The sequence below is a fragment of the Ochlerotatus camptorhynchus genome, unplaced genomic scaffold, assembly GCF_037179485.1.
Source record: "Ochlerotatus camptorhynchus isolate MF236.1 unplaced genomic scaffold, CSIRO-AGI_Acam_v1.1 ptg000033l, whole genome shotgun sequence".
Taxonomy (NCBI): domain Eukaryota; kingdom Metazoa; phylum Arthropoda; class Insecta; order Diptera; family Culicidae; genus Ochlerotatus; species Ochlerotatus camptorhynchus.
Window position 1 is genome coordinate 2,272,325 of NW_027040524.1, and position 25,916 is coordinate 2,298,240.

At 41.0% G+C, this 25,916-nt stretch overlaps 1 pseudogene; it reads right to left on the minus strand.

Moving 5' to 3' along the window:
• Positions 1-424: 424 nt before the first annotated feature.
• On the minus strand, positions 425-20,734 carry LOC135708949 (uncharacterized; annotated as a pseudogene).
• Positions 20,735-25,916: the final 5,182 nt, after the last annotated feature.

Here is a 25,916-nt window from a genome sequence, read left to right on the forward strand (position 1 = left end):
GATTCAGGGAATCATCAGACATGCCCCCCCCCCTCCCACAGTATTCGCTTGGGTTCCGGGGCATTGTGGCATCACTGGCAACTCCGACGCTGACAGCCTGGCCGGGGCGGGACCATCTCGTGCCAGGTACACCGATGAAGTTCCCCTTCCGGACATCAAGCGATGGGTCGAAACTTCCATGCAAGCTAGGTGGCAAGACGAATGGTTGGCAAACCAAGGACCACTTCTAAGGAAAATCAAGGAGAGCACGCGTCCATGGAAGGACCTTGGGAACCTGAAGGAGCAACGAGTCATCTCCAGGCTTCGCATAGGTCACCCCGGCTATCACACGATTTCGGCGGAGAAGTTTTCCGCATGACCTGCGACGGCTGTAATATTCCAGCCATCGTCGAGCATGTCCTCTGCGTGCGTCCAAAGTACGAGCCTACGACCTTTCGGGGAATATCGGCGACATACTGGGCGACGAACCACGACCACCCTGATCTCCTTCCTGAAGGACGTTGGTTTGTTTTTCAATGTTTGATTCCTTCCTTTCGGCCGTCGGGGCATCTCTACCGGACGGGGGCACCACCTTCCACGGTGGAGCTCTGCCTTGTTCGGATTAGTCAATAAGTTAACTCAATGTCAATGGTCTAGTTTGTTCTTCTGTGCTTGCCAAATTTTAAATGTTGTCCAACCAAAACTCTGTAAATTCCATTTGTGTTTTTTTCCCCAAGGCAGGCCTTATACCTCTGATATTTTCCTGCAAAGTGAAGAACTAGCCAATGGCTAAAATTCACTAAAAAAAAAAGAAAAAAAAAAATATTTTTAGGTTTTGTATTCCATGTACAAGTTCAAGATATTGAAAATTTTCACAGTGCCAGACTTAAGGAAAAAAATTAAATGATTTAATTCAAGTTCCTAATTTGTTTTATGAAAGATAAGAAATCTTCATTGCAGTCCCATTAAATTGACAACAATTGCAGGAACTTTGGAGAAGTTCTGAGGAATGAAAGGAAATGCTGAGAACATAAGGGAACTTACGGAAAGCTTTAAGAACCTCAAAGCGGCTCTTAGCATCCGAAAATTTTCAGGAACTTTTATGAAGTTCCTAGAATTTTAGAGAACTTCACAGGTGTCAAGCGAACTTGAGAAATATAGAAATCTTGAAGGGTATTGTTCAAGATCTATGCACCTCAGATCTAGAGATCTTTGGAGCAGTTCCCTTAACTTTAGTCCAGACGTTTGAAGCAGTTTGAAGAGCTATAATTGTAAATTTAGAAAAATTCAGGATATTTCCATGATGTGCTGAAAACAAAAATCAAGAAACCTTAAGATGTTCCGAGAATTTCAGGGAAGTACAGAGACCTTTAGCAAATTTATTAAAACTTCAGATATATTTCAGGAACTTCACAGAAGTCTAGAGAATTTCAGGGAAATTTATAGGTGTTTACGGGAATTCCATTTATTTCCGAGCAGAATCGAGATCTTGAATAGAATTGGAAGCTTTATGTAAACTTCGAGAACGTCAAGACAGATCAGAGAATCAAAGGGCAGTTCAAATAATTTCAAGTAAATTGTAGTGATCTTAAAAAAGCTTCAAGAAACTCGAGGAATTTCTGGAAACTTCAGCAAAGCTCCGAGAGAATTTCTGGAACGTGTCAACATCCGGAAAACGTGGAAGTATTTTTGATTAGAGAACATCAACGAAGTTCCATTTATTTAAAAAAAAAATTGTGATTTTTTTTAGCAAGCAGCGATAACTTCAAGAAATTCCAAAGAACTTCTAATAAATTTAGATATTTTTAGTTTGTTTCACGATATTCCGAGAAGTTACGAGAGCTTCGAGGACGATCAGATAGCTTCAGAATAATCCCATTATCTTAAGCAAATTTGCAGCGACTTACAAGGAGTTCCGTGGAATTATGGGGTTTTCCAAGAATTCTATAAGGGTCATTCCAGCTCAAGTGGGTACACCACCTGTGGTCGATTTCACCGTTTTGAGCCAAACTTGGCCAAAACGGTTGTTTTGGCATTATGAACAAATGCTTTTTTTGATTTTTCTCTGAAGTCCTTAGATCCCTCTCGGCTACAATCCTGGATTTTCGAGATTTTTAAAAATTTAATCGTTTTTCTCTTTTTTTTTGCTGCGAGTATTCAGCGCAACTTCTACTAGACATAGAATTAAGTGAATTTTGTTACAAACAGTGAACAATAAATTATCGGCTCCGTAAAGCTAATCTCAATCGCGCCTTCCAAATAAACGAACAGGAAAATTATTTTTTGTGCCATCAGAACGGCTGCTTCTCTTCTCTTAGGTCACTATTTAGTCACTATTTTTTCAACTAAAAGTCACTATTTGGTCACTTCAAGCTGAAAATTGCATTAGGTCCTAAGTAACATTGACAGATTCTCTTCGTCGACTTTCTCTTTGCATCCCCGCGGCCATGTAAAGATATTCCCAGGTATTTTCAGCACGATAAAAGAAGCTTTTATCTAGCATCTAAAACGACAAACACATCAAGAAACGATTCTGTGCCCAAGTTATTAACTAAGGAGAAAGTCGACGAAGAGAATCGATCAATGTTACTTAGGACCTAATGCAATGTTCAGCTTGACTTATTTATTCAACATGGTCACTAGAGTCACTATTTTTGACAGCAGTGATCGCTGCCAGCCCTGAACTTACGTTTTTGTAAACTTGGGAACAATGTTAAGTCATTAGTAAAATGAATACTTCTCAGAACAGATAGCCCAAAAGTAGGTTTAGTTTACCCAGATTGGACATAAACCCGGGAAACTCAGACTATCGGTAAATGTTTTAACCCAAATATGGGTAAATTTAGGTCAACTAAATCATATATGGATCATATTTACCCATATTATGAATTTGTCCGGAGCTAAAGGAAAATTTTAAGACTTTAATGATTTTAATTAAAACTCCGGGCACTAACATTAACTTGCAGGAACTTTTAAGTAGCTCCAAGACTCGATTTTGGAAAACTTCAGCAAAGTTTCGAGAGGAAATTATCAGAACATCTAGAAAACACTTCAACAAAAATCAGAGAACTTCAAGGCAGTTCCATTAGTTTCAGACGACTGCTAAAACTTTTAAGAAGTTCCGAAACCTTCAGGGTAGGTCAGACAACAACTCCTGAGATCTTCTTCTTCTTATTCTTCTTCGTCTTCTTATTCGCATTTCAAGCTTATTGCTTACCGCATATTAGCTTATCGCATGCTCTCAACTTAGTGTTCTAGATGCACTTCCACAGTTATTGAGGTGAAAGTTAATGTTTTTCCGTTGATACTGACTTCACACCCAAATTCAAAATGCACCAATACCAACAAGTATTGGAAATTAGCAAAATGGGAAGTATTGAAATTTTGACCATATTTGTAAATACAATATTATCGTATGATTACAATAATTCTACTACTGAAATGACAACTTCAATTCCAAGATTCCAAGTTCAGGGAAGGCCTGCCAAAGGACAGAGAAGTACTATTGAAGTTCAGGGAAGTCTTGCCGTAGTTCAGGGAATGCCTGCTGAACTTCAGGGAAGTCTTGCCGATGCTCAGGGAAGTTCTGCCTAGTTCATGGAAGTTCTGCTAAAGATCAGGGAAGTTTTTCCGAACTTCTGTGAAGTCCTGCCAATGTTCAAGGAAGGCCTGCCGAACTTCGGGAAAGTCCTGCCGAAGGTCAGGGAAGTCCTGCCGTAGCTCAGGGATGTTCTGCCGAACTTCAGAAAAGTCCTGCCGTAGTTCAGGGACGGCCTGCCGAAGTTCAGGGAAGTCCTACCATTTCAATTCTTGGAAATCAGGGAAGTCCTGATGAAGTTCAGGGAACTCCTGCCGAAGCTCAGGGAAGGCCTGTCGAAGTTCAGGGAAGTATTTTCGAAGTTCAGGGAAGTCCTGCTGAAGTTCAGGGGGAAGTCTGCCGAAGTTCAGAGAAGTTCTGCCGTAGTTCATGGAAGTTCTGCCAAAGTTCAGGAAAGTTTTGTGGAACTTCCGAAAAGTCCTACCGATGTTCAAGGAAGGCCTGCCGAACTTCGGGAAAGTCCTGCCGAAGGTCAGGGAAATCCTGCCGTAGTTCAGGGATGTTCTGCCAAAGTTCAGGAAAGTCCTGCCGTAGTTCAGGAAAGGCCTGCCATTTCAATTCTTAGATATCAGGGAAGTCCCGATGAAGTTCAGGGAAGGCCTACCGAAGAGAAGTTCTGCCGTAGTTCATGGAAGTTCTGTCAAAGTTCAAGGATGTGTTGCCGAACTTCCGGAAAGTCCTGCCAATGTTCAAGGAAGGCCTGCCGAACTTCGGGAAAGTCCTGTCGAAGGTCAGGGAAGTCCTGCCGTAGCTCAGGGATGTTCTGCCGAACTTCAGGAAAGTCCTGCCGTAGTTCAGGGACGGCCTGCTGAAGTTCAGGGAAGTCCTGTCATTTCAATTCTTGAAAATCAGGGAAGTCCTGATGAAGTTCAGGGAACTCCTGCCGAAGCTCAGGGAAGGCCTGCCGATGTTCAGGGAAGTATTTCCGAAGTTCAGGGAAGTCCTGCCGTACTTCATGGAAGTCCTCCTGAAGTTCAGGGAAGTCCTGCCGAAGAGATGTTCTGCCGTAGTTCATGGAAGTTCTGTCAAAGTTCAGGGATGTGTTGCCGAACTTCCGGAAAGTCCTGCCAATGTTCAAGGAAGGCCTGCCGAACTTCGGGAAAGTCCTGCCGAAGGTCAGGGAAGTCCTCCGTAGCTCAGGGATGTTCTGCCGAACTTCAGGGAACTCCTGCCGAAGCTCAGGGAAGGCCTGCCGAAGTTCAGGGAAGTCCTGCCGATGTTCAGGGAAGTATTTCCGAAGTTCAGGGAAGTCCTGCCGTACTTCATGGAAGTCCTGCCGAAGTTCAGAGAAGTTCTGCCTAAGTTCATGGAAGTTCTACCGAAGTTCAGGAAAGTTTTGCCTACCTTCAGGAAATTCCTTCCAATGTTCAAGGAAGGCCTACCGAACTTCGGGAAAGTCCTGCCGAAGGTCAGAGAAGTCCTGCCGTAGTTCAAGGAAAGCCTGCCGAAGTAAAGCCATTTCAATTCTTGGAAATCACGGAAGTCCTGATGAAGATCAAGGAACTCCTGCCGAAGTTCAGGGAAGGCTTGCCGAAATTCGGGGAAGTCCTGCTGAAATTCAGGGATGTTCTGTCGAAGTTCAGGGAAGTCCTGCCATTTTAATTCATTGATGTTGGTTTATTTTCACAATCGTGGATCCAAGATGGTGAATGATTTTCAAATTGGTGGTTTAAAATGGTAAGTCTTTGATAAAAATGTTCGATCTTTCAGAATATAATACTGTTGTATGCTTATAATAGCTTCATTTTTAAAATGTTGGATTAAATCATGCCAAGAAAATTCGAAGTATGTTGTTTATGTTGCAATAATTTCATCTTTGACGAACTTTGATGGGATATTTTTAATGAAAATCAAGAATAATTCCACCTCCTTACTTTGCTATCACCACGAGAATGATTCATGTCATCGACTTGACCCGTGGAAGCGTGAGGATATCTCAGAATACCTCCATCAAAAAGGCTGAAATTTTCACAAAATATTCTCAAATAATTGTGAAACAATTTGTGATAATTGACGGACCTATTCCAGGGGAGTCACACTTTAAGAATGCCCATTGAATATGCATTTATTTTCCATCGTTTCCATCAACCATTTAGTGGGATGTGAACATCAAAACAAAGCATGCGCTTTTTCGATGACAACTATACATACATGCATACATCGAGGCGAAGATAAACAAACACAACAGTAAAATAAAACTCGGAGTAGAGAATTCTTCGATGCAATCGGTGTAAATATTTACATTATTTGGCAATTCTCAGGTAATCATGAGAGCAGTAGGTCCCTTTTCTTCAAAATCTCCAACGAAATCGTGCAGAAGCTGTCCACTGCCAACATCAAAATCACGAAAAACCTGCTCCGCCGAGAACGCGAGACAACTCCGTCGAAATTCCGTAGAACCTCCTTTGGCAGCAAAATCACCACCGAGAACTCCGACGAATCTGGAACATCCGCTGCCAGAATCAGAAACCTCTACCAAAATTGTGCAGAACCTCCTGAGAACGCCTTAAAATTCTTTTAAAATCGGAAATCTCCACCGGAAACCGAATGGGACCTCATCCACTAAGATCGCAAGAAAACGCCATCGAAATTTCGCATCTTTCAATGGGCCATACTTTATGTATTGTAATTTATTTATTTGTCAACATCAACAGACTCAATGAAGCCTTAATGTAATGAATGTAGTCAAGCCGAGTCAAACGTAATCCTGACAAAGTTCCTAGAACCTTCGTTGGCAGTCTTCGAAGTCCTGCAGAACCTCCTCCACCTAGAAGGCAAAAAAAAAAATCCATTTGAACTTTCAGAAACTCCCGCTGGCAGCTTCCAAAATCACCGAAATCATGCGGAACCTCGTCCCTCGTTCCCTGGAACTTCCATCTGCAGCATCAAAGCTCTTCACTGGTGTCGTGCAGAATCTCTTTCACCGATAATGCATGGAAACTTCGTCGAAAGTCTCTGGGAACCTCCGTTGGCAGCATCTGAATTTTCGAAGGAGTTTTCATATGTTCACGGCGAAGAGAATTCCGAAAGATTTCGGTGCTACCAAAGGAGGTTCCAGTGAGCTTTGACGGAGTATTCTCGCGTTTTCGGTGGGGGAGGCTCTGCACGATTTCGGTGGAGATTTCTAATGCTGCCACCGAAAATTTCAACGGATTTTTCCGCGTTCTCGGTCGAGGAGCTTCTGGAATAATTTTCTCAAGCCAGGACTGTGGATTTCTAGCAAAACCGAAGCGAACAACAAAACAGGACAAAACCCTTTATGTCTACATGCAGGGTGGCCAGATTATTTTTTCCATTATCGGTAGCTTTTCTGTATCGGTAGTTATCGGTAGGCCGTCTTAAGAAGGCTTTCCCGATACTTGAAACCTTTGTGAAGGGTGGGGGGGGGGGGAGCTGTGCTCCAGAACAATACACTGTCCTTTAGTTCTTCTGCTTTAAACGTGTCGAAATCAATATTTCTAATTCTAATTCTAATTCTGACTACACGGAAAACTCATAGTTATTGAACATTTTTCAAGATAACTAAAAATCTGTGATTCTCGGTAGGAAAAGTGAAAAATCGGTAGTTTTTAACTTTTTGTCTGTGAATCGGTAGGCATCCTGAAAATCGGTAGGCAAAAGCAAAAAATGCACCGAGAAAATGCACTTAATTTTTTTGTTATAATAAATGCAACACAAGTGATCCATTACTTTAAAAAATATTTAATTTAGCAATGGCAAATGTGGGTGATTTCTATAATAGTTCGATTTATCTTATTATCTTTAAAAATATCCAGATATATCAGAATACCTTTTTTCAAATAGGCTAACACTTTAACAGGGTATCCTCGAAGTAGCTTAGGCCTGCACATTTGAATTGATTTTATTATTTCACAAATACATTCGTTTCCAACATGATTTTCAAATGCTCTTAATTTAGCATTATTTTTATTATTTATTTTCAAGCGCTTCAATCAACATAGATAACATTGCCGAATAATTATTAAATCCATTTTCAATTATCGATAATTTTTGCAGAATATTTGGTATTTCACAAGAGATATTTTGCAATATTCATCAATTATTGAGAACGAAAAACGTCACGCACGAGCTTGATGCTGCTTTCGGTGCTGATGGGATTTCTTCATCACTCATAAAATAAATCACATAACCAGTGGAAAATATTCATGTGAGTTTCACATAGCTTTCATCTGATCCAATAATTGGAAATTGCATCGATAAATCACATGAACGTTATGTATCCTATGAAATCAATATGATTTCTCATATAGAATTTCTTATACTATGTGACACTCATTATTTTATTATTTGAAAAATATTGCGTGCGTTCCTAATAGAAACTAAGTGAAAACTTTTTTCAGTGTACATCGCTCCGTCGTGTGGCTATTTTTCGCTTCTCTGTTTTGTGCGAGCGTTCCAAACAGCATCGCCAGATATACCGATTTATTATAAGTCGTTCTCCGTAGGTTTTTTCCAACTTCTATTGGAAGGTTTTTCCGAGCTTCTTATGACTTCCCCTGGAATTGCCTTCCAATTATCAAAGCTTTTCTGGTTTCCTCTGGGTGTGTTATCTGATTTTTTCCGCAAGTTTCTAAAGTTTTCGCCAAAAATTTCTCCATATTTGTCTTGGAAGATGCTCATCGGATGTTTTTCAGACATTTCTTAGAATGTCCTGCAAGTTTCCACCACAAGATCTTCTTTATTGTTTCTCAGGAAGTTTTTTTTTTCGGTATCATTAAGAGACTAATTCAAAGTTCTTAGTCCAAAAGTATGAATTTTCGCATACAAAAAGGCAAAAATATAAAATTAATGAAAATATTTTTTTTTTAATTCTTTATTAAAGAGATTTTTAGCCTTAGGCTAAATCATCTCTAGATTAATGAAAATAGTGAATACCGATAAATACCTATTTTTTTTTAAACATATGATACCGATAAGCTTGAAAACAATCTGACAACGCTGGTTCCAAATCACATTGTTCTTTCACCTGGAGACTGCTTACGCAAAATCCAGTTGATTGCTTAGGAAAATGAAATCTAGAGTTTTTTTTTCGATTGAGCGTTGCCTTAATTTGGTAAAAAATGATAAAGTGAGTAATTCTGAACCGATCCACTTCCTAAAATCCCAAGAAGTTTTGTAGATTTTAAGGGAAATTCAGGAAGTTCAGCATACTTCAGGGAAGATCAATGAACTTCAAGTCAAATCTAGTTATTAACCTCAGCAAAATTGTAGGAACTTTTAAAAAGTTCTGTGTTATTCAGGGAAGTTCAAGAAATTTCTGACAGTTCAGAAAAATTCTGGAAAGTCTATAGTATTTCGGAGAAGTTGAAATAATTTGAAGGAAATCCAGAGTGCATCGAAAAGTCGATAGAAATTCACAAGAGCGTTCATCTTTGCATAAGTTATGTGAAGTTTGGGGGAAATTAAATAAGATAATTGCAGGAAAATTCCGGGATCTTTAAGTCCGATCAATGAACATTTGGAATCAATCTTTTAATTTTGTCGTTCCTCTTAACGGAATCCCTTTATGAAGAGCTTTTGAGTGTGTTGATTTATTTCCTTTTACTGCTGTTATAGTTGCTTATCTTTTGACAGATACGCGTATTTCGTCTACTACTTGCAAGCAATTATAACGGAATTGAAAGGAAATAAATCATGACAGTCAAAAGCTCTTCATAACAACTGGAAGATTTTGGGAAGTCTAGTGAAGTTCCGACAACTTTAGGAAAATTCGCACTAAATGGCATGTGATTTGTTGTGTCACGGAAGAATTTGAATTTAAGAAGAATCTGGCACACAACCATGTCGGAATGGAACAGTGGTGCCCCTTAATAAGATGAACTCCACCTGCATCATAGAAAAACGAACATAAAGCGTTTGACCGACCTAGAAAAACCACAAGTGCGATCAATTTCAAAAACTAGAACAGGTAAACACATTCCCGGAAACGATGCCGGATGCTCCCATCAAGTTGAACTGTTTTACTTTCCCCCTTAGTGCCAAATTGCAACGATTAGTGCAACATCCCATTTCCGTCGCTCTTCGCACGAGGGACAACCCCCAAAGGGACCCGATGAGCGTTTCGCCAAAACCGGGCAACACAAGGCCAAAGAGCATTTTTCCTCTTATCTACCGCATACGGACTGTTGTTCCTGCTGCCCGGCAATGCACTGCCGTGGAACGTGTACGACAATTGAACCACACAGCCCCGGCAGAAAAGAGAGCAAAGTCACACACCGTTGCACTTGATTGCACTTCACAACAACACTGGACCGGGCTCTTTTGGACGGTCAGGCCACACGTCACTCGAGGGGATTAGTCTGAAGCTGCCACAGGACCAACTGGACGTCGGGTTCGGTCTTAACCAAAATTCGTTGTGGTTCGGATTTGGTGTGGCTGATACAGCAGCCGTCCAGTGCAACCACAGATAGCCATTCCGGTGATGGCGGTGTAAATAACAACTGTAGCTGTAGCAACGTGAAACCAGTTCGGTACTTTTACTGCCCTCACCTACCAGACAAGTAACCGAACCACCAAACCGCAATCAAATCGTATTTATCGTTTTTAATTTCACTGAAACGCAACAAACAGAACGCGGATTATTGCACTCCTTGGGCGTTGGAGGTGTGATTGCAATCTGAACTGTGAGCAATGCATCTTTATCAAGCGTTCGGCATGATAGCACCCAAACACACAAGCCCACAAGTCCGTGACTTCCTTTATCATTAAACCTATTCAGGCGAATTTTGTGGCCACCGGTACATGCGATAACACTCCACACTGGCTGTTACTGTTCATCACCAGTCGTACCGCCGAGTCCGGATACCATCATAAATAGGTAGGGGACACGAGTCCGATTAAAATCACCAGATAGCATCGAAACAAATCACTTTTTATGTTCCAACCGAGTTGTGCACAATCAGCGATCGACGACGAACTTGTCGAAATGGTAATTAAATTAAAATTAAATTTCCATTTATGGTGGGTGGGGGGCTTCGATTTTCTCTTTTTTTTCCATTTGGGGAAATCAATGACTTCGAAGGGTGCGAGGATGGTTGGGTTCATTAAGCGAAAATGAACGTAATTTGTAAAATTATTCCGGGTGTGGAGTTAATGAGTCGAAATGAGGTAAAAATAGCAATGACAAAGGATTCTGCCTTTGTGGGTGGTAAAAGGGACCTGCGATTGAACTCGGAAACTGAACTGGATATGATGCGGTTTTGTGAAATTTGGAATTGTACAAATAAGGGTTATGGTGACCGAACGGTGCTTGTATATTTGTGATAATTTAACACAATCGCGATTATTTAATATATAAACGCGAAATTGTACATTTGTATTCTACGCTACTTTATAATCAAAAACGTGTTTTTAAAACAAATATATCGAAATACCTTCTGTTGCCAGATCTCAGCTATCCACATACCTCAGGGCCCGAGGAAAACAACCCGCGATACCCGTTAGAGATGTCTTGGCGAGCCGAGATCTCGACTATTTGAATTTAATGTATTTGTTTTTCAAACGGATAGATCTGAGAATTTTGCAGTTATTGTCATCTTCCAAGTTGTTAACTGCCCATCGGTGTACCCCCATATTTGTTTTTTCATCAGTATGTCGCTTAGTTTGAGATCAAGAGCGCATTACTCTCCAAAACTTGTGTTCTTAATCCGTACCCTGCCATCCATTTGTTACTATTTGTTACCCATAACCTTGAGATAGCCGCGAGTAATCGGCGCCCGCTTTACTAACGTTAGTTTTAAGTTATTTTGTGATCGAAACAATGAATATCGGCTCCGCAAAGCTACAGAAAATGAGCCTGGAGCCATTTAGCTAAGCATTCGGTTCACCCCTGAATGTAGATAACCAACAAATATGGAAAGGGAATTTTTAAATATAATAAAGTTCACAGAATCAATCTTTATGGGTACAGGTTGAACTTACTTTGATTTATTGAACCAGATACGTAATTAAAACAAAAAATTTCAACTTCAAATGTTTTGTTACAATATAAAAAAAACACTATTAAACGAAATCATGATCATGGATTATCATTTTTGTTACACATCATGATCACTGATCCACTGATATGAAAACAATCACTATGTAATTTATCTCGAAATCCAAACCCTCTAGAAAGTTTCTCTCTGCGGCAAAATTGTTCAGATAATCAAAGCTGTTCGAATGGTAGTCTGATTAGTTCAGAATTCTACCACCATGCAGTGCTAGTGTGCATTTGAACTTTCAATGTACACTATATCTCGAGATCTTGACCAGCTGAGAAGTTGCTGTCTTCGGAAAAGTTGTTCAGATAGCCAAAATAAATTAGAATGATGAATAAATTAGTTCAGTATCCTGCCACTATGCAGCGCTAGTGTATATGTGAAATGACAAAGTTTGTTTTATTTCCTGACTGTTTGGAAAATTGCTCACTTCATGGAACTAGAATGCATCTGAAATATCAAAGTTTGCTATATCTTGAGCTCCGGAATATCTGGGAAATTGTTGTCTTTGGCAAAGTTACTCGGTTTACTGCAGCTACATCCCAAATAGTCAGAATCTCAATATAAACTGGAACTCCATATGAACACTAGTGGTACGTGTGACAATTTCCTTGTAACTTAGATAATTGTCGGATAATTCGACTGAGTTATCGATAATACTAAACGCAAATAGTGTCAATTCAATATGTGCATCGGTACCACAAAGGAAGAAAGTGAAGTTGAGTGTTACGATCTTCATTGGATCTTCATCCTGCCTAATAATAGTAAATGGATTGCACAGTAAGCTTACATCTATTCTTCAATCATATATACAATTTTGAAGGCGTTCTCTTATTGTTCCAGGAATGGTGGTCTGATTATGAGGGAGGGTGCTTGCAATTATCCTGCAAAGAGCATGTTAGCCCGCTGTTTTGCCTAGATATGGCATTACATATATTGTGTTGGAGTGTTCGACTGTAAGGTTTTACAATAAACAGGTTCGGCTTGGCATTAAATTTACCTTGAGAGACCGATCACGCTGATTATTCCTTCTGTCAATCTCTTTTAGTAATCACCAAAATTATTTCGCCAGTACTTTCGACGCCAACCACACGATGGCAGTACTTTCACAACAATACCCGTCCCATTGTCTACTACGGGTATTTGTTCTTGCAAAACGGTTGGGTGGACAGGAGCCGGTCTCTTCTTATCGATGTATTTGATAACGTCGTGAAAGAGGATGTATAACAGATGATGAGTTGCGTAATTGGTTACTATCAACGGGATACACATGAAGAAATTGATGGCGCATTTTGTCGGCATCATCTCGAATTTTTTGTAACATACGTAGGGGGCAGAACTCCGAACTGATCAGTTCGTCACTCGACAGGTTGTGGTTATTTGTACAATTTTGTTGAAGTCAGCATCTTCCTCGATGGTAGGATATCGAGACATAGCTTTTACTTTAAGTTCCTAAGCATATTAGCGCCACATAGGGGGAGAATAATGAACTAATCTGTTCACTGTTTAGAAGGCTTTTGATATCTGAACAATTTTACCGAAGACAACTACTTCTCAGCTGGTCACAATGTCAAGATATAGCTCATACTAGAAGTTTATATGCCCAATTGCACCACGTGGTTAACATTTTTAAACTATGCAATCGACTATTTAGAAGAATTTCGTTACCCGAATAACTTTATAAATTACAGCAATTTCTTAAATGATCAGGCTTTTGAGATATAGCATATACTACAATAACACATGCACACTAGCGCCACGTAGAGAACATTTTTTCAACTAACCTCTCCGCTATATATAATGCCTTGGTAAGCTGATCAACTTTGCGGAAAACAGCAACTTCCTAAATAGTCAAGATTAGGGTTGTCATTACTGGAGTTGTGATCGGAATATGATCCCTGGGGACCACGTAATGGTTGACAAAAAGATCCGGAACATCCGTAAAAGTAGCAAATTGAAGAAACTGATCCTGTAGCTCCATCGTTTTTTTTTTCTTAACCAATTCGGAGTTGTGACCGGAACATGAACCTTTAGGACTACGGGATGGTTTACTGGTAGATTCGGCACATCCGTTAAAGTGGTCAATTCATGAAATTGATTCTAGAGCTCCGTGTTTTTTTCGAAACCGTTCATAGACGTCTTATAAGAATTAATTCGGAGCTATGACCGGAATTTGAACTCCAGGACTACAGGATGGTCCACCGGACTATCCGGAACATCAGTAACTGATCCTTGATCTTCACGTTTTTTTTCTAAACCACACATAGACGTCTTATCAGAATTAATTCGGAGTTGTGAACGGAATATGGACGCTGGTGACTACGGGATGATACACTAGAAGATCCGGAACATCCGCAAAAGTGGTCAATTCATGAAACTGATCCTAGAGTAGCTGTGAACGGAATATGGACGCTTAGGACTACGGGACGGTCCAATAGTAGATCTGGAACATCCGTAAAAGTGGAAAATTAATGAAACTGTACCTGTACCTCCGTGTTTTTTTTTCTTACCCACTCATAGACGTCTCATCGGAATAAATTTGGATTTGTGACCGGAATATGTACCCTGTGGACCACGGGATGGTTCACTGGTAGATTCGGAGCATCAGTTAAAGCCGTCAAATCATGAAACTGATCCAGTTTAACTGAACGTTTTATCAGGAATAACATGATTTTTTTATTACTCATCATGGGTGATTTATAGGTGGTATTTAAGTATTTAATAACTTCTAGGTGCGCTTTTAGCGAAATTTTTGAAAATAATTCCTTGGATTTCATGGACTTCTTTCTCTTGATTGCTTGAAGATCTTTCTTTGGAGTTACAAGTTAACTAGGAACTATCTTTAATTTTCATAGTTTTTATTCATCACATCAAAATTTAATCGATAAACCATTTAAAAATATCGTCTGATTGAGTTCTTATTCACATTAATTTATGAGTTTCATGAATTGACCATTTTTATGGATGTTACGGATCTTCCAGTGGACCATTCCGTAGTTTACATAGTTCATGTTCTGAACACAACTCCGAATTCATTTTGATAAGATGTCTATGAGTGGCTTCTAAAAAACCGCGGAGTTCTACGATCAGTTTAATGAATTGACCTCTTTTACGGATGTTTCGGATCTTTTAGTGGACCATCCCGTGGACCCAGTTTAAATTTTCTGGTTAAAACTCCAAATGTATTGTGATAAGTCGTCTATGAGTGGTTTCAAAAAATACCGTGGAGCTCAGGAAGAAGTGTGAGAGGGCTGCGATTATTTGTTAAGTATATGAATAATATGCAAAGCATTTTACAATGTGTAGTGTTCATCAGTGTCATTCCCACTAAAGGCTTATCAAAATCTAACACCCTTAAGTACTCATCCCCTAGGCAATGTTGCAAATATTCGCATCAATTAACACACACTTAGAAAAATTGATGTAAATTTAGGTGCTTTGAGACTGACATACACGAGCGTCAATTTTGACACAAAATTGAGTCATAATAGACGTGAAATTTAGAGTCGGTGTATAATGAGTCACGCCAAGAGAAAAACAGTTGAACTCGCATCACGGTTTTCGGAGGATTCCCATTCTTTTCACTTGGCAACAGAGGACTTCTACAACAACTTCAAATGACTTCTAGCAAGAGAAAAAATATTGCGGCTGTAGTAAATCATTATATCAGTGATTTTGTCATATTACCTCAACAAAAAATAATAGAAATTCTCATTACTAATCATTACCGAGCGTATCCCATGACAATTTAACGCTCACTGCGTGTTTATGCTCATTTCTTCGATTATATTTTATATTTTATTGCAATACCTTTCGTGGACCTTTCATAGCATCGTAATGTTTATTTATTTTGCACGATAGGTAGCCGGTTTGACAGTTCAATAGGTAGACTTGGCTTCACTCTTGGCGTGACTCATTATACACCGACTCTAGTGAAATTCAGCTCAATCAAACGTACTTAAGAATTTTTCAGTCTCGGAGCACTTAATTTTATAAGACATGGTAGTTTACGTCTCATCATTTATGTCAAAGATGGATTCCGTCACGTGTAAGATTAAGTATTTCTAAGTGTGCAGTATTTGAGAGTACCTTGTACCAACTCACAAGGTTCATTTTCCTACCAGACTCTCAATGAGAATAGGACAGAGGAAATAACAAAAATATCCCGGCTCAACTCAGCGGGAGAACACAAATCTTGATAAACACTTCAAAAGGTCCTATCTGCATTGATCGATTCTCTTCATCGACTTTCTCTTTCGTCAATAACTCAGCTATTAAACCTTTCCCTGTTGTCTTTGACGTTGTGGATCCTTTATCAAACTATGTGGTAGAATTAGCACGAAATCTGTTTGTAAATATAGCAGTGGTTATGAAAAAAGAAAGTCGATGAAGAGAATCGATCAAAGCAGATAGGACCATTTGAAATGTTCATCGAGAAATGATGAGAATACGTTCATCTAACCAGACTCTCTCTCTCTCTCTCTCTCAGTCATAAATAAGGGTTATGGTAACCGAACGGTGCTTGTAAATTTGTGATAATTAAACACTATTGCGATATTTTAATATATAAACGTGAAAGTGAAATGTAGTGTATCTTGGGGTTGGAATGTCCATCTATCTAGCAGGACACTTTTCACAAAAGTTGATAAAATTATGTTTTTCGTAGTATACCAACAGCGTACGGTAGCGTACCTAAAAGGATTTTGAACGTACCTATCAAATTCCTTGTTTTATGATGTCCTGCTGAATAGACGGATGATTTTTAGAAAAAAATCTTAATAAAACCTTCCAAAACCTTCACCAATGTACCGCTCGGATTCACATTTCGGACACTTAAGAGACCGTCTCGAAGTTGGCGTGTCGGAATCTACGATTGAACTCGTCGATAATCAGCAATGTAAGTCGGTGCGTTCTAGGAAGAATAACAGGAAACTTCATCAAGGTCGTTATATTACTTGCTGCTTTTATACGGCTGTCCACACGTAGAATTCCTTGTTGATCCATGAACGGACACAATGAATGGAGAACACTTGAGCATTCCAAGGAAGGTTTTCGTTCAGTCATCAACAATACCATCTCGCCCGGATAGGTTTGCCACTGTACTGATCGGAACAACGTAGTTTGTGCTAGATGCAACTCGTCCCGAGAGAGAATTCCACTTTGTACCTCAGCACCCACTCGTTTCTGCTTCAGATTGCCAGTAAAACGCAACACATAGGCCACAGTTCTCAGCAGACGTTCCCATTTGGCAAATCGTTGATAATCGATTTCTATTCCGAGAACATGAACTTTACGATGTGCGTGGCAAGGACGCAACTCTTCTTCTGCTGCTTCGTTTAACTGGATTTTTTTTCTGTTGTGGCCATCCTTCCTCATGTTTCCGTAGGAACTCAGGCCCTTTAAACCAAACACCATCAGCTTCAACACAAGGACCTGTTCCCCACTTCGTTGCAGCGTCAGCAGGATTTAATTTCGTAGGCACCCACTTCCATTCTTCGACATCTGATAGCGTGAGTAGCTCACCGATCCTGCAGGCTACGTATTGATTGTACCGTCGATGATCAGACCGTATCCACGACAGAACGGTTGAAGAGTCGCTCCACAGGAACCGCTTGACAACGACTACGGTATGGCTGTCGACGACGAAACGCATTAACCTTGCTCCTAACACTGCTGCCTGTAGTTCAAGTCTTGGTACTGATAACGGTTTCAGTGGTGCAACCTTTGCCTTAGCCGCCGCAAGAGCGCAGACCGCTATTCCGTCAGTGTTGATGATGCGAAAGTAGGCCACCGCCGAGTAGGCAAGTTCACTCGCGTCCACGAATATATGGAGCTGTAGACCGCTATAGCTCTCGATGGTTGCTTGCTTGAAGTAGCACCGAGGAATTTGAACTTGATCCACCATTTTCAGGGCTCCCACCCACTTGCTCTAGCGTTCCTATATGTTGTCACTCACAGTCTCATCCCACAGGATACCAGTACGCCAAACGTCTTGAAGAAGGATTCTGCCGTGCACCAGAACAACACTGAGTATACCTAGTGGGTCGAAGAAACTCATCAAGCACCGCAACATCTGCCGTTTAGTAGGCCGCACATGGTTGCTTAACAATAGCTGAACATCTTCTTTCAGCTGTGTTGAGAAGCAGAGGACATCTTCATCTGTTCTCCATAGCATACCTAGCACCCGCTCACAGTAGGACGCCTTGTCCAGAATGAAACTTTTAGGTTCATTCTTAATGTTCTCTCCTAGACCATCTAGAAGTTGTTGCTCATTCGACTGCCAGTTTCTCAAGTGAAATCCTCCTTTGCTGTGGATCATCCTCACCTCTTGTGACACCCGCAATGCTTCATCGACGTCTTCAAAGCTATCCAGATAATCGTCCACATAATGATTATGTATGATTGCTTGAGCTGCTTGTGGATAGCGACGGCCGAATTCCTCTGCGTTCATGTTCTTCACGAACTGTGCCGATGCCGGTGAGCAGGACGATCCAAATATAGCTACGTTCATGAAAAACACGGTAGGCTGTTTCGACCAACCTGATGGAACATCTCCTTGACATCTGCAGATACTCCCACTGGAAACTGCCGAAATCGCGATAATACCGCCGGTAATATTGTCAACTGATCCGGTCCTTTCAAGAGCAACGAGTTGAGCGAAATTCCATCGATGGTAGCAGCCGCATGCCATATAAGCCGAACTTTGCCTGGTTTTTTGGGATTAACCACCACTCCAAGCGGTAAATACCATACCCGTTTGGGGTCAGCACTGTTGAGCTCTTCGCGAGTGGCCGGTGTCGCATAGCCTTTTTCTTGATACTCAACCAGCTGCCGGTGAATGTTCTCCTTTAGACTTGCATCGCGATCCATCCTTCTCTCGAGGCACTCGAGCCTTTTCAATGCCATATGATAGCCATCAGGAAGTTCGATATCATCAAACCTCCATAAAAGGCCGGTTTCAAATCTGTCTCCGATTCGCTTTGTAGTTTGCTGTAGAATTGACCGAGCTCTTTTGTCCTCGGCCGATTCCAACACTATATCCGGTCTTGTTCCAACGTCTTCTACCGCAAAGTATTCCTTTACGATGTTATGCAGATTGTTGTCATTTACGCAGCTGCAGGCGTGAAGATTAAGTGAACGCGACAACGAACTGTAGTCTTTCCCTCCATAGATACACCAACCTAAGCGGGTCTTAACTGCAATCGGTTCGTCTCTTCTGCCTTCTTTCATCTTTAGCGGAACCGTCAAGTTGAGGTTGTCGATGCCCACTAATAATCGTGGAATAGCATTTTTGTAGCTAGATATCGGCAACCCTTGAAGGTGCGGGAATTTCTGCACGAGTTCTCCATAACACAAACTCTGACTTGTGAGGCCCATACTCGACACAGTATGTCCTTCCAGCTTCGTCTGCTTTCTTTCACCAATTGGATTGGATAGGTGGGCTTGTTGACCAGCTGCTTCTAAATAGTCACATAGACTTTGAACCGCCATCCCAAAGTCGATGAGCGTTTCAAGTTTCTCCGCTGTCGGTGCTGGAACCGATCTTACCTTTTCCAAGAGAGCGTTTATCAACAGCTCCGGCCGTCCGTACAGTAACTGCAACGTACTTAAAACTTGAGGCACCGTATCCGGAAGAAGTAATCGACTACTGACCGATTCATAAGCATCACCTTTTAAACACCGTTGTAAACGCGCGAGGTTTTCTGCACTGGTATAGCCACATGCAACAGTTGTATTGACAAAACTACTTATAAACATGGGCCAGTCTGCTGGGTCACCACTGAATGACGGTAATTCACGGGGCATTACTTGCCGTGCGGCTAATTGCGAGGGGGTTGGAACAAGAGTGGGCATTCCCGAGGCACCCAAGACATTGCCTGATCGAGGATTATTCAAATCATTGCAGCTGGTGTTCAGAGCTACACCAACATTTGGCACAAAACTTTTGATACTGTTCCAGTCAAAGTTGAAATTACACAGCAAAAAAATAATTTTGATATCACGTCAAAGTGGATGCACTAAAATCATGTCGAAAATATGGTGTAATATTACTTGCTAAAAAGCACAAAATTATCATTAATACAATGCATGAACTGACATTACGCTGCTTTTACTGCATTTGTTTATTTATGTGGTCATAAAAATTACATGAAATTTTCGACATGATTGTAGTGCATCCACTTTGATGTGATATCAAAATTATTTTTTTGCTGTGTAGGAACAGAGCCAGTTGGAAGTCCTTGTGGCAATAGGACAGTTCCAACGGAAGGTATTGAACCAGTCATAGCTGGTGGTAGATGTGTGTTACCAAACTTATTGGTCAAATCTTGGATCCATTGATTGTAGTTTGAACAAGTGGGCTGATTGTTGAGTGGCTTACCTGTTGGCTTGTCGGGGGGCTAGGAAGTTGTTGTTTACCTTTTTGCGATTCACAATTGGTTTCGATCCTAGTTGATGTAATGTTTTTCGATGGTACTTTGGGAATAGTACCAGTATACCGTGGATGTGCACCAGTTCCAGCAGCATGTTGTGGAATCGGTGCCGAATTCGTTGCTTGAAGTGCCGCTTGTACTGCAGCTTGCACCGCTGCCTTGATTGCTGACTGCATCGAAGTTGAAAGCACTTGTTGCTTTGGCTGATGGGGTAGGAGTGCATTCTGTCCGCTTTCCTGTTGATGTGTGTTGATAGTTACAGCTGCTCCCCGGTCTCCATGATAACCATCGGCGCTAATTGCACTTCTTCCTGCGTGATCATCAACCCACTCTGTGGTTCGCTTACTTCCCTGCTGTTGAAGAAAGTAATATTTCTGTTGCAGCAGCTTTTTCTCCTTATCGAACGCCTGTCGTTCCAATTCCAGTTTCTGTTGAACCAAGTTTCGTTGTTCTTCGATTTCCTTTAATCGGAGCCGCATCGTTGCCACCCTGCTGCTGGAGGAAGACGCACGGGATGACACACTAGCAGGCGAGCAAGCTTCACATGTAAATGATCGATTGGCAACCGATGCTGTCACTCCGGCACACAAATAATGCCACAACGCATCGCAACGATCACACTGCACGTAATTATCATAGGAGTCGGGTCGGTTGCAGTGGGCACAACTCCCCTTCCCTGCGATCTCTTCCGGTGTCTTTGGCGTATCCGCTTGCCCAGTGGCCATGACGAAAAATTCTTAAAGATTTGTTCCGGAGAACAAGAGGGCTCTTTGCCGATTTCTTTAGCAGATCGCAACTCGATGATTGGTGCGAAAACAGCTTTAAGCTGGAAATTTATTTTTAAGTTAGTTCATTGGGTTTACATAGAATAGGGCGTTACTTACAATTTTTCGGTTTTGAGCGTGTTTTACGTGTTCTATTGTTCGTTGAACAATATCGTATTGTATTGTGTACCTCATGTTTGTCTCACAATCTATGTTTTATAGTTTTTAGGTTAGAAATAGTATAAGAATTCAATTTTAGCTACAACTTACTATCTGTGATAACTTCACTGTGATATTTAGGTTTCAATTCAATTTGTTCTGTGTAGAAATCTTTTAACTGTGAATATAGATAATTTTACATAACAAATTTCAAAGTTTCAATAGAATAATAAATTTCACACCTTTCCAATCTCAGCTCACTACGTTATGACGTTTACGTTGGCATGAAACAATATTCCGTTCTCCCGGTAAGGATGGCTGCAGTGCACAGTGGTGCAGAATGCAGATTTAGGTGGAATGATATGTTATGAGCCTGAAATTGAAACTTAAGACTAAAAGTCTGTTCTACAAAGTTGTTCCTTATAGTTATGCCCTCATTTTTATGACAATGCATTCTAGGGTGGTTCCTATTATCATTAAAATCAAAAATCTAACTTATTTGTTTGAATAAATTAAGGTATACACTCTTCGGCAAAGTTATAGCTGAGAAAATTTCAAGCAACTTTGTACGAAACAACTTTTTTGTACCTCTTTAATTGGCCGATTTAGAGCTATTTTCTTGAATTGAGTTAGGGTGGATTTAAAAAAAAAACAGTTGTTTTGCTCTAGTTTTCTTATTTCGAATTTCTCAGCAAAGGTGTCTTGAAATCTTAAGAAGGCGCAAATTTTTGCCGCACAATTTCGTTGATCAAGAGTTATTGACCTTTTTATACTAAAAATATGCACTTTTCAAATGTTAATATCTCTGGTTGGGGCAAACAAAAAAAATGTTTTTCTACAGCATTTGAAAGGGCGTATGTTATTCTCAATAATATGAAAAAATTGGAGATATGTTATTTTTTAAACTCGTATAAAATCAATTTGAATTTAATCATATTTTTAATTATATTCAGGTATATCTTTTTTACTAGAAGAGATGCAGGCAACAAATTTCGCTATAAAACATTCGTCTTAAAAAGTTTTAAAAGTCTTTAGGAAATGACTTTCATGAGAAATTTCAAATAAAAAAGTTATTGGCAAAAGATGAATTTCATAGGACCACTCTAATGACAAATTTAAATAAAATGTGCTAGTACATTTGTTTCAAAAGTTGGACATTTAGTATCTTCGAAGAAGTTTTTGTTCTTAAAAATTCCTTTCTTTTGGTGTTTGCAAACGTCAGGGTGGTCCTCAAATTAGGGAATTTTTAAAACTAACTTTTTTGTTTTACAAAATAAAAACATGTGTTGTTTAAAAAAGTTGTAGCTTAACGTTCTCATTTTAGAGTAATTTTTCGGAGTTGACCTAGGGTGATCCTGGAAAAAATTGTTTTTCAGCACTAACTTTTTTATTTGAAATTTCTCATGAAAGTCATCTTCTAGAGACTTTTAAAACTCTTTAAGACGATTGTTTTATAGCGAAATTTGTTGTCTGTATCTCTTCTAATAAAAAAGATATACCCGAATATAGTTAAACATATGAATAAATTCAAATTGATTTTATACGAGTTTAAAAAATAACATACCTCAATTTTTTTCATATTATTGAGAATAACATACGCCCTTTCAAATGCTGTGGAAAAACTTTTTTTTTGTTTGCCCCAACCAGAGATATTAAAATTTGAAAAGGGCATATTTTTAGTATAAAAAAGTCAATAACTCTTGATCGGCGAAAGATATTGACAAGCTTTGTGTGGCAAAAATTTGCGCCTTCTTAAGACCTAAAAGTTATTTCAAGACACCTTTGCTGAGAAATTCTAAATAAGAAAACTAGAGCAAAACAACTGTTTTTTTAGAGCCACCCTAACTCAATTCAAGAAAATAGCTCTAAATCGGCCAATTAAAGGGATACAAAAAAGTTGTATCGTACAAAGTTGCTTGAAATTAGCTCAGCTATAATTTTGCCGAAGAGTGTATACCTTAATTTATTCAAACAAATAAGTTAGATTTTTGATTTTAATGATAATAGGAACCACCCTAGAATGCATTGTCATAAAAATGAGGGCATAACTATAAGGAACAACTTTGTAGAACAGACTTTTAGTCTAAAGTTTCAATTTCAGGCTCAAAACATATCATTCCACCTAAATCTGCATTCTGGATCACTGTGCAGTGGTTGCTGCTGACAGCTGTCGTTGAGCCTATCGAAGAGTGCGATCACAATCCGCCAACAGTGCCCCCAGTTTGCAACACTTAGTTTCTTCACTAAAAATATATTGGTCTCCTTCTAGTTCAGAGCTGATGTTGAGGCCAATAAGAGTAGAATCGATTTCAAGGAATGCTGGTGGTCCTTATACTTCATCAGACAATCTACTCCACAATTCAAAAAGCTGAATTGCCTCAGGATCGCCAGTCCACAATAAGTTTCTACGCTGTTCCTTGAAAGCTTGAAGCAGCTCTGGTGACATTTTTTTTTTCTTTACTTTTGTGATTTTTAGCCGTAGGCTAGTTCATCACATTTGATAGTAGAAGGTCAGGTTTAGGGCCTGCCTCTAAGGAAACGTTTCAGTCTAACATTAACGTAACGTAAAACTGGCTCTGAGACAACATTAAAAAAAAACTTAATGTAAAATGGGAGTTACATCGGGACTGTGGTGAGGAATGGATGCGCGAACAAGGTAGAGCTCCACCGTTAGAGACAGTGCCCCAGTCCGGCAGAGATACCCCGACGGCAGGAAAATAGGAAGGTGGAAGAACACGGACAGCGCAGCCAACGACGAGAGTGCTAGATTTGGTTGTACAGGTAGGCGTCCTTCAAGAAAGCAATCAGCGCAGCCAGCGTCGAGGGGTCGTTGCCAAGTAGCTCCCTGATGTTCTCTGGGAGTCGGTGTTGTTCGCGTAGCCTCTGAAACTCTGGGCAGACACACAGCACGTGTTCCACCGAGGCAGGGATGCTGCAGATTGGACAAACCTTGTGGAAGGGTGTTCCACCAAAATTGTGGGAAATCCTCGAATGGCCGGTCCGGAGTCTTGAAATGATCCGTTGGTCCTTGTACTTGTGGCTGTCTAGCCAGGGTCGTACGGTTTCTTTGATCTTTCTCAGGAAAGTGGTCCGCGACTGAAACCATTCCTCCTGCCAGGCTTCCATGATAATATTCGCGATCCAACGCTTGACGTCTAGGAGTGGTACGTTCCTGGTGAAGCGGGGACCAGATGGACCGGATCCTGCCAGCCTGTCCGCAGCCTCATTTCCAGGAACACCGCAGTGCCCGGGAATCCACGTAAAAATGGTTGAGGGTGGGGCATATCGTCTAATGGCTTGTATCCAGGGATGGCTCGGGGCTTCGGCTTCCAGCGCCTGGATCACGCTGTGTGAGTCCGTTAGCACAAGGATCGGTTGATCTGAAGGAGTGATGGCTGCATCAAGAATAGCAGCGGCTTCTGCGGAAAAACACGGAACACTCCTCCGGTAGACTTTGACTTGTTGCGGAGTTTGGTCCTGCCACTCCGAGTCCCACTCCAGCCCGTGATCGCGATCCGTCCGTAAAGCGAGGAACGTGCCCCGGATAGACCGACCCAAGAAGTTCTGCAACTGAACGCCTCAACGCTACAGAGTTATCTCCGGCTTGGAATCCTCTCTTAATCCGCTTATCTATTTTGATAACGTTAGATCGCCAAATTTTCTCTCCATGCCAGTGGACCCTGGCCACCGGAGGGAGGTCAAGGTTGGCTGCAGTGCGGAGGGCTCTGTTCTCCTCGTTGAGGAGAAAGACCCTATCATTCCCGGATGTCTTAGCAGCGAGGGCAGCGGCTTTCGTAGCAGTAGCTGCAGCAGATCGATAGCGGAAAGGGAGGACTCCGATTTCCGCACAAGCAGCGTCTGCAGGCGTGGAAGGTAGAAGGCCGGATACGATGCGTACGTAGGTATTGTATACCGGAGCGAGGATACGGTTCAGCTTCTCGGTGGCTAAGCAGGTAATTTCAATGCCGTAGAAAAGTCGACTGTCGATAACAGCCCGGGCGACACGAAGGTGGATCTCGCGGTTACTGGAGCGGTGCGGGCGGGAGATTGTCCTGACGATGTTGATGCGGCTACGACAGTTTTCTTTCACCGATCTGAAGTGCTGGTCGAAACTTAGAGTCCGATCCAGAACTACCCCCAGAACACGTACTGTTTTCTTAAGCGGAATTGGATGGTCCTGGATGGTGATCGGTGGTTCCCGAATCAGATGGCCCGAGTGGCAGATATGGCACCGTACTCTTTGGAGCGGAGAGCTGGAAACCAACAGAAAGCGCCCACCTGCTGACGGCGGAGACAGCTGCTTGGGCAATATTTCTGGTGACAGTCAGCGGTTCCACTCGCGAAGAAATATGCAGCTAGGCAAACTAGGTTTGGCTTCTAGGTTGTGTGCAGGAATAGGAATGTTATGCCTTTTTATCCATTGAAACATCATACGGGTTCGGCAAAGAAGTGTAGTCTATTGCATTTGCATTCCAAGGGACTAGTCCACACTTCCTGAAACTGTTCTTAAGGGTGACTTCCTTATTCTCCATTGCGTTGATTACCTGTTCTAGCAAAGGTGCTAAGTCCCAGTCGCGTAATTATCGCGCCTCCATTGCAATGCATTGTCGAACCGCCATTTGACAAGCACAGTGTGCCACGAACTTTTCATTGACCGTCACGTTAGACATATATTCGAAGAATGATCCAGGGTTCATCCAGCCTTTCTCTGTTCGACCCATTCTCTTGGGACACTTTTGACGATCTCTCGGGGTAAACGTTCTTTATACGGACAAAAGTATAAGCGGAGGAACCACAGAACCATTTGCCGAGCCAGCCATCATAACTGTGTAAGATTCTTGATTAGTCTTCGCAGCAAACACTCTTTTTTTTTCTTGGGATTTGGAGCCGTCTCGAACGCGCTTTCGTCCATGTTAAAGACACGACTTGAAAAGTTTAAGACTTCCAAGAGATCTTGAGATGCCAGATATGATTCAACTTCTGC